This window comes from Apium graveolens, chromosome 2, assembly GCF_009905375.1.
Source record: "Apium graveolens cultivar Ventura chromosome 2, ASM990537v1, whole genome shotgun sequence".
Classification (NCBI taxonomy): domain Eukaryota; kingdom Viridiplantae; phylum Streptophyta; class Magnoliopsida; order Apiales; family Apiaceae; genus Apium; species Apium graveolens.
The window spans coordinates 89,076,199-89,084,457 of record NC_133648.1 but is presented as its reverse complement, the minus strand read 5'-3'; the positions used below and the strand labels follow the sequence as shown (position 1 = coordinate 89,084,457).

Below are 8,259 nucleotides of genomic sequence, written 5' to 3'. Positions count from 1 at the left end.
ACACTTTACGTTAAAAATGATACCTTGCAAGGGCATATAGAAACTTAACCTCTACAAAATCTTATACGTTTTCCTAGAAGTTGGGGGCAAATGATAGGGAATAAGAATAACCCTAATTGTGTAATAAATATCGTATTATTTGGACCTGATTTGGTCAAAAGTCGAAATCAGATTACCTTTGGGAAGGAGCAGCTCGAACCCATGCTATTTGAAAGTGGAAAAAAGATTGAGGTCTGTCAAACAATATCTGATTTTGAAGAGTATACTGAGGAATCTTCAATAATAGCTATCTTCTAGTTTTCATTAAATTAGATCATATTTCATATGAAGGTCCATTGGAGCAACACATGAATAACCTCAATTTTAGGTCTACGAATAAGGAAGAGGAGCATGTAATCTTGGTGGATGTTGAGTCATAAAACACAGAAATAGTGAATTGTTTTGAATCACTTGAATTACTATCTATAGAAGTGAACCCTCCAAAAGCATCTACTAATGAACCACCCGATTTGGAATTAAAGATACATTCTCATTCTAAGGAAATTATTTGAGCTCATCTCCGAATTTGTCCATCATCATCTCAACAGATTTACCTCCTGATAAAGACGAACTATTTTTGGAGGTTTTACCAAAGCACAAATCAAGCAATGGATGGATGATGACTTTTTGGGATATTATTATTTGTTTGAGTATGTATATATGGCGTGGGGATAGTATCAAAGACTCTTTTGATTAACGGAAAAAGCTAAAATTGCTATTAAATACGTGGTCTCGAGAAAGATTTTTTGATATCTTAATGGACTACCAACTTTTGGAGTATTGTACCCTAAAAATAATGTGCATAACATGTTTGGATATATAGATCTAGATTACGCAGGTTGTAAGAAAGACAGAAGAAGCATCTCTGGAAGCTGTCAAGTTATATGACAGGAGAAGTATCTCAGGAAGCTGTCAACTTCATGGAAGAAGATTAATTTCTAATTATGATAAAATATAACTTCAACTCCAACAACTCTGTGGAACACTCTAAGGTTATGTTCACTTGGTGGGAATGGAATGAGGAATGAATAGAATGAAAAATTATATACAAACTTTATGAAGAAAAAAGTATATATGAGTGAAATTATGAATGAATATAAGGTAGTCTAAATTTTCTATGATGAGGATTGTAGGAAAATTGATGCAGAAATGGAATGAGAATTCCTTCCAAAACATGTGGGTTAGAATTCTAGTTCAAATAGTTTGGAATGGAAGAAGGAATGAAAATTTTAAACATTTTCCTTAACCTCGCCCAGATAAGAGTTAAAATTTCATTCCATTTTCCCCTCATTCCATTCCATCAAAGTGAACACATCTTAAGTCAATGCACCTTGACACCAGGTATCATTTTTTTGGAGAACATTTTTTTAAGTCAAAGAGTTACTTGTAGAAATATTTACTAAATCACTTGATTACATTAATTTTTCAAGAGTGGTTTGTAAATTTTGGATATTACTTATCGCATATTAGTTGGAAATCCCACTTACAAGATTTTTTTTTAAAAAAAGTTCACAAGTATTAAATCTTTAATATTTAAAGAACTTGTGAATTTATCAGTGACCAGTACCTCGTACTCAGTGCTAGTGCCTTATTTATTATGAATACAATGCCATATACATTTGTAGTAATTAAGTCTTCTAGCATTAAGTTTGAATATTACTTTAATTATTTTAAATTATGATGGTAGACAATTACATGTCATATCAGTTTCATAATTAAGTTACATTAAAATAATATGCAATATAATTAGTTGTATAATTTACGAATAATACTATTGATGTTAGTGATATTATTTAGAATTTTTGTACTAAGTAACAAATATTTTCTTAAATTACTAATATTAAAAGTTGAAGTATTTTCTAAGTCATGTGTATTAAACTTTCAATATTTTATATGCTTGGGAAGTATTTGTAAAATTATTATTATCTGTAGAATAATTGCCATGTGTATAAGTCATATATTTTATTGGTAGTTATTCAAGAATAATAATAAATATTTAAGTGCTTGATAACTGGCATTTTATACCACTTAGAACATCTTAAAATGGCTTGAATTGGTGCCTTGAAATCAAGTATTTTGTGTATTTGATGCGTTTTTCTAGTGTTTATGCATTTCAGGGTATTAGTTGCATTTCGGAGGAGTAATCATCAAGAATAAGCCTTGGCATGTGTTCACCATTGAGAGAGGAAAGGAAGGGGCAGATTACGGCGAAGAAACGGAGCAAACTCAGGATTTTTCCAGTAGGGTCTTGAGCGCCCGCTCAGCAATGCTGAGCGGCCGCGCAGAAAGCTGAGCGCCCGCTCAGCTATGCTGAGCGGCCGCGCAGGGTCGGGAAAAAAGATAGTTCATTTTAGGACTTCTACTTCTGTTTGGCTTCCACTTCTATGTAATCTGAGTTTTATGGGACTATTATATAAGTAGATTTGGAGACGTTTTCACGAGAGAGGATCGTGGTATTAAGCAAGGAGCGGAGGAGATAAGAAAGAAGACCGTTTTAGCACACAGCAACGAAGAGGAAGCATATTTTCTTGTGATTCTTGTTTCATTGTAACATTGGATGCTAGTTTTCTTACTTTGAACCTATTTACTCTTGTGACGTACTTTGATTTAATATAATTAGTTTAGTTATTATTTTCTTGTGTTTGCTTATGATGATTTCATATGAACCCATGATGACGATGAGTGCTATTATGGGCTAATCGTGATCATGGGGTCGCAACGGATTTACTATGGAATTCTTTAGTTAATTGTTTAATACTTTAGTGTGTGATGATTGTATGATATCTAGTATTGGTTGTGCGTATTCGTCTTATGTGCGTCGCGAACATATAAGATAAGGTGTTAATCTCTCGTGAAGCGACGGTGGATCTTGAGATTTAGAACTTGCCATGCTAGCATAGGTTCATGTATGATGTGCATGATTAGTGGGTAACTCTAACAGTTTTATTCGCCCTGTGTAATCAAAGGGAATAACTTGTGCTTAAATTGTTGTGTTGTCAATTTCTGTAGACATATAGGAACTCAACATAATTGATGCCTATTCAACTTCTATCTTAATTGTGGATGTTTGGTAGAATGGTATTAGTACAATGAAAGTTGGCTTTTATCAGTTTCGTGTTATTCGATTAATATCATCACTGTCACATGCTAAAGGTAATAACAATAACTATTGAAGGAAGTAGTAATAAAGTTGTGATCTCATGAGTGTTTTAATATTGTTAATTTGAATTGTTAATTAAGTGATAAATTAAGTAATTAATTGTAGTTAATATTTAGTCAACAATTCTAAGTGTTAGTGTCTTAATATTAAGAAGTAATCATACATTGGTGTGTGAGTTTAATTAAACAATAATTAGTCTGAGTCTCTGTGGGAATGAACTAGAAAGTATTCTATATTACTTGCGAACTCGTAGACTTGCGTGAATATTAGCGCGTGTTTTCGCCCTAACAAGTTTTTGGCGCCGCTGCCGGGGACTCGGCGTATTTGTTTAGTTTATGTACTTACCATCATTGGTCATTAGGACTCAGTGATTAGGACGTAGTTGTTACTTATTGTTTCCAGTTGTGTTTCAGGTACTTTAGCGAGCATTTATGCAAACTCGTTCTCGTACTCGCAAGAGGACTTTAGATACAACTGAGGAGACAGACGAAGTTCTTGATATTCCAGAGAAGTTAGATTTTGAAGATTCGGATTCAGGAACTGAGCGGAAAGAACCAGTAAACATGGGTGATCGTATTGTTCAGGCTGATCCAGCTCTTATGGACTTTTCTCGGCCAAAAAATGATGACATTCAGTCAAGCATTCTTCATCCGGCTATTCAAGCTAACACCTTTGAAATCAAGCCGGGCACTATTCAGATGGTGCAGAATTCTGTTTCTTTTGGAGGAGCTGCGACTGAAGACCCCAACATGCACATAAGGAATTTTGTCGAGATCTGCAGCACTTTTAAGTATAATGGCGTGACTGATGAGGCTATCAAGCTGAGGCTTTTCCCATTCTCACTGAGGGACAAAGCTAAGGATTGGTTACATTCTGAACCAGCTGGGTCCATCACTACTTGGCAAGATCTTGCGCAAAAGTTTCTGGTGAAGTTTTATCCGATGGAAAAGACTGCTGCTATGAGGAGTGCTCTTACTCAGTTTGCGTAGCAACCTACAGAATCTATGTGCGAAGCTTGGGAACGCTACAAGGAAATGTTGAGGAAGTGTCCACATCATGGAATGCCCGATTGGATGGTGATCACTGGTTTCTATAATGGTTTGGGGGCTGTAATAACCCCAATTTTTGGAAAATTTTTGAAACCCTTATGAATAGTATTTTTGCTGAATGAGAAAACTTTTCATGCCACACTAGGTAGGGGTTCTTTTATGAATGTTCTGAGATTTTATTGGCACTCTATATGACATATAAGTGTATGTAAAGATCGTCAGAATCCAATTCCAAACACTTTGATTTTTCCCGAAAATCCACTAGATACGGAAAGAATTGAGTATAAGGTAACAGGATAAAAATGATTTAAATTAAAGGATTATAAGAGAGGATCATAAAAGGAATACAATATATTGAGAAAGGTTAAGGGAACCTAAGTAATAAGATCCCGGGTATGATCCCTCAAACGATAAACGAAAACGAAAGTTAAGCGAACCGTATAACAGATCAGCGGTCATTAGGAAAGCAATTAGGAGTTAATCAAGGAGGTTAGGGATGATGATATCATCAAACCAACAAGGTGTGGACAAGTGGAAGCATTATGACATGTGCAAGATGACATAAGCATGACAAGGGGTTTTGTTTTGTTGGTTGATTTTGGGCCATGTAAAATTTACCATGGTAAAAAGCTAAAACATTTTCCAAGGCCAAAAAGGAGAAGCAACCAAGCAAATATCATAAAACACAAAAATTAGAAGTTGACTTTCCCATTTCAAGAAGAAAGCTCTCGGATAAAACAAACCCAGCAACTTCAAACTGCCATATCTCCTTCAATAATCACTCAAATGTTGTGTTCTATAGCTCGTTGGAAAGGTATTGAGATGTCCTACAACTCTTGTTCACAAGTCTCTTCCAAATAAGCATGGTAAGACCCTAATTTTTACAGTTCTTTAAATCGGACGTTTAGAAACTTCAAAGCCTAACTTTGTGTTCTTGATTTCTTTGGAAAGATCAAGCTTGTAGGAGGCTCCCTAAGGCTTCCTAGCAACTTAACACCTCCCAAGGAAGGTATAAATCTTCACACCCTTTAGTAATAAGTTTGAATGTTGAAGTTTGGAGATGGTTTGGATGGATGAGTAGTAATTTGAATGATAAGCATGATTCGAGCTTAATTGTTAAGTAGTTTAGTTGAATTTGGAGATGTTATAATATATGATTGGATTGAGATCCTTGAGCTTATTATGACTGAAATCAGTAGCATTGATGTGTATCTTGAGTTGTTGTTGATTGGTAGTTGGATTGATATGATTTGGAATGGTAAAAATTTGGGAAATCGCGTAAACATAGCCGTCGTAATGTCCGATTTACTTTAGACTGCTTTTGTTCATAACATTAGGACCCGAGAACTCCCTGATAGATTTTGACCATTGCCATTTTTAGATATTTCATGTTACGAGCTTCGTTTTGATATGTAGTTCGTTTGATTCCGATGTACGGTTTAGGAGAAACGACCATTTTAAGTAACGGCGTTTCGCGACCGAACCATTACCCCTCGCCTTACTTTGAAACATAGGTTAAAGACCTTAAAGGACTAATTGAAGTATGAAACATTTATGTAAGGTGTAATAGGCAGTTGGTAAGACACTCGCGAAGGAATCGCCTTAAAACTCGTAATGGTTAAATTATTAAAAATGGTGGAGCCGAGGGTACTCGAGTGACTTAAGAGAATCAGTAAGCGCAAAGCGAGCGTTAGAGTCTAAGTTGGTTAATGTATAGATTTACAAGTGACTTTGGTTTAATTCCAACTTACTTGTTGTTTATAGGTTACCAGACTCGTCCCGAGCCATTCGTAACCCCCAGTCGCTCAGGCAAGTTTTCTACCCGTATAACTGTTGTTGTGATGTATATGTGTATATGCATGATCTTGCGATAAATGCATATTGGTTATTAGCAAATTCTTGCGATATATTGTAGCATGTGATATGGTATATATGCATGCCTGTTTCATATTCTTGATTTATATATCTGTTGGTTCAAATGCTTATAGTTGCATAATACCTATGCTAGAGATAAGCGGTATTTGAGTTTACCCTTAGTATAGGGGATAAAAGGTGAACATATTTCTAAACCGGGAGGCGAGGCTCCCGAGTATAATATATATTTATATATATATATATTGATATAGTTTTTAAAACTATTAATCGAATAAGGTTTATTCGATAACTTTATTTTATTTAATGAATATTATTACGAATATTCATTCGAGGGCTTATGACTTCTTTATTTTATTTAATGAATATTATTTTGAATATTTATTCGAGGACTTATGACTCCTTTTATTTTATTATTTGAATATTCATTCGAGGGCTTATGACTCTTTTATATTATTTATTGAATAATATTTGAATATTCATTCGAGGGCTTATGACTCAGTTTATATTATTTAATGAATATTATTTGAATATTCATTCGAGGGCTTATGACTCAGTTTATATTATTTAATGAATATTATTTGAATATTCATTTGAGGATCTATGACTCCGATTATTTGCTGAGATATATTCTTTATTTTATTAAAGAATAATGTTTCGATAATCAAACTTATTTTCGATTATTCAAATAAAGACAGTACTTTCATATAAGTATATCTTTGGTTATTTAATACTCATTTCAAGTATAAGTCTTACAACTTCTACTTCAATTATTTGTATAAAGATTATTCTTTATGGGAATATTATTTAAATAATAATATTCAGACATTTTCTAAAAATATCGGGACTGATTTACTTCATTAAATCAGCATTACTCCAAACACTCTTTAAAGTGTTTTCGAGTCTTCAAAATGATTTTTAAAAGTTAGAGCGGATCCCAAAACTCATTTTTATATTTAAGATCTTCCTTTTTAAGGGGATTTAAATACTCGCTCAAAACCTGAGGGATCCGGCTCTGTGGTGTATTTTATATTCGCAACAAGGTTGCGGTTTTGGTAAATGAATTGATTACTTACCCAACGTTCGGAAAGTAAGTCCATCTATTTGAGTCGGCATAAGCAACATGGGCTCAGTGGGCGTCCATGATAGTGTAAGTGGCTCAGTGGGAGTCCATCAAATGCATAAGTGGCTGAGTGGCAGTCCAGCATAAGGTCCTATTGCGACCAGGGTGATGACCAGTGGGGAATTCATCCATCTACTAGTAGAAAAGGTTACTTATTGGTATCTTTGCCTGATCAGCAAGATATCAGGTTTATGCCAAAATTTGTTTCCTTTCCTAATTCATTGGATATTGCAACTCTGTTTATACTTTACATGACAGAGGTTTTCAGGAAATGTATGAGAGAGATATATATAGGTGTATATATATATCGGGACTTAATGAAGTATCTCGTAACTTCATTTCATTCAATAATATTTCAAAGATTGAATCTATTCAAGTATTATCTTGTAGTCTCATCTATACGATAAACTTTTGAAACTAATTATAACTTGAACGGTGGTAGTTCAAGTAGTATTTGGAAAAGATATAAGTATATTGGAGTATCTTGTAACTTGATCTTTTAAACTTATATCTATTAAATGATTATCTTATGCATGACAAAGATTTTCAGAAAAACGTTGAGACAAAGTTAGATATATGAGATCACCTTGCAACGATATTTTTATACAGTTATACACTGGAACTCTGTGTGTATTATGCATGGAAGAGGACTTCCAATATTTTGAAAAGTATATATGTATATATATATACTGAATATTTTGCGACTTCATCGCATTAAGATATCAACTTGGTTCATTTCTTTTGACCAAGACTTTCATGAGTACTATGAGAAGGCTCATATATTATTAATCATTATACATATTATTTTGGTGGGCTTGCTGCTCACCCTTGCTTTCTTCTTTCATCACACAACATCAGATAGACAAGATGAACAGGACCAAGCTCCCAATTCGCGAGCGGATAAGAAACGTTCCGCAGTTTCCTATAGGCGTTGATGTCGCTGTAGCTGAGGTAGGAACTACCAATAGGCTAGGCTTTCAACTTTTGATGTATCAAATTATGTATATTTATGAATT

General features: G+C 34.2%; 1 non-coding gene across 1 annotated transcript; it reads right to left on the bottom strand.

Annotated features, from left to right (window-relative positions):
- Positions 1-4,155: 4,155 nt before the first annotated feature.
- On the bottom strand, positions 4,156-4,262 carry LOC141709895 (small nucleolar RNA R71). The gene has a single exon (XR_012570449.1). It is a non-coding gene; the product is annotated as a small nucleolar RNA R71 (small nucleolar RNA).
- Between the last annotated feature and the right edge of the window lie 3,997 nt (positions 4,263-8,259).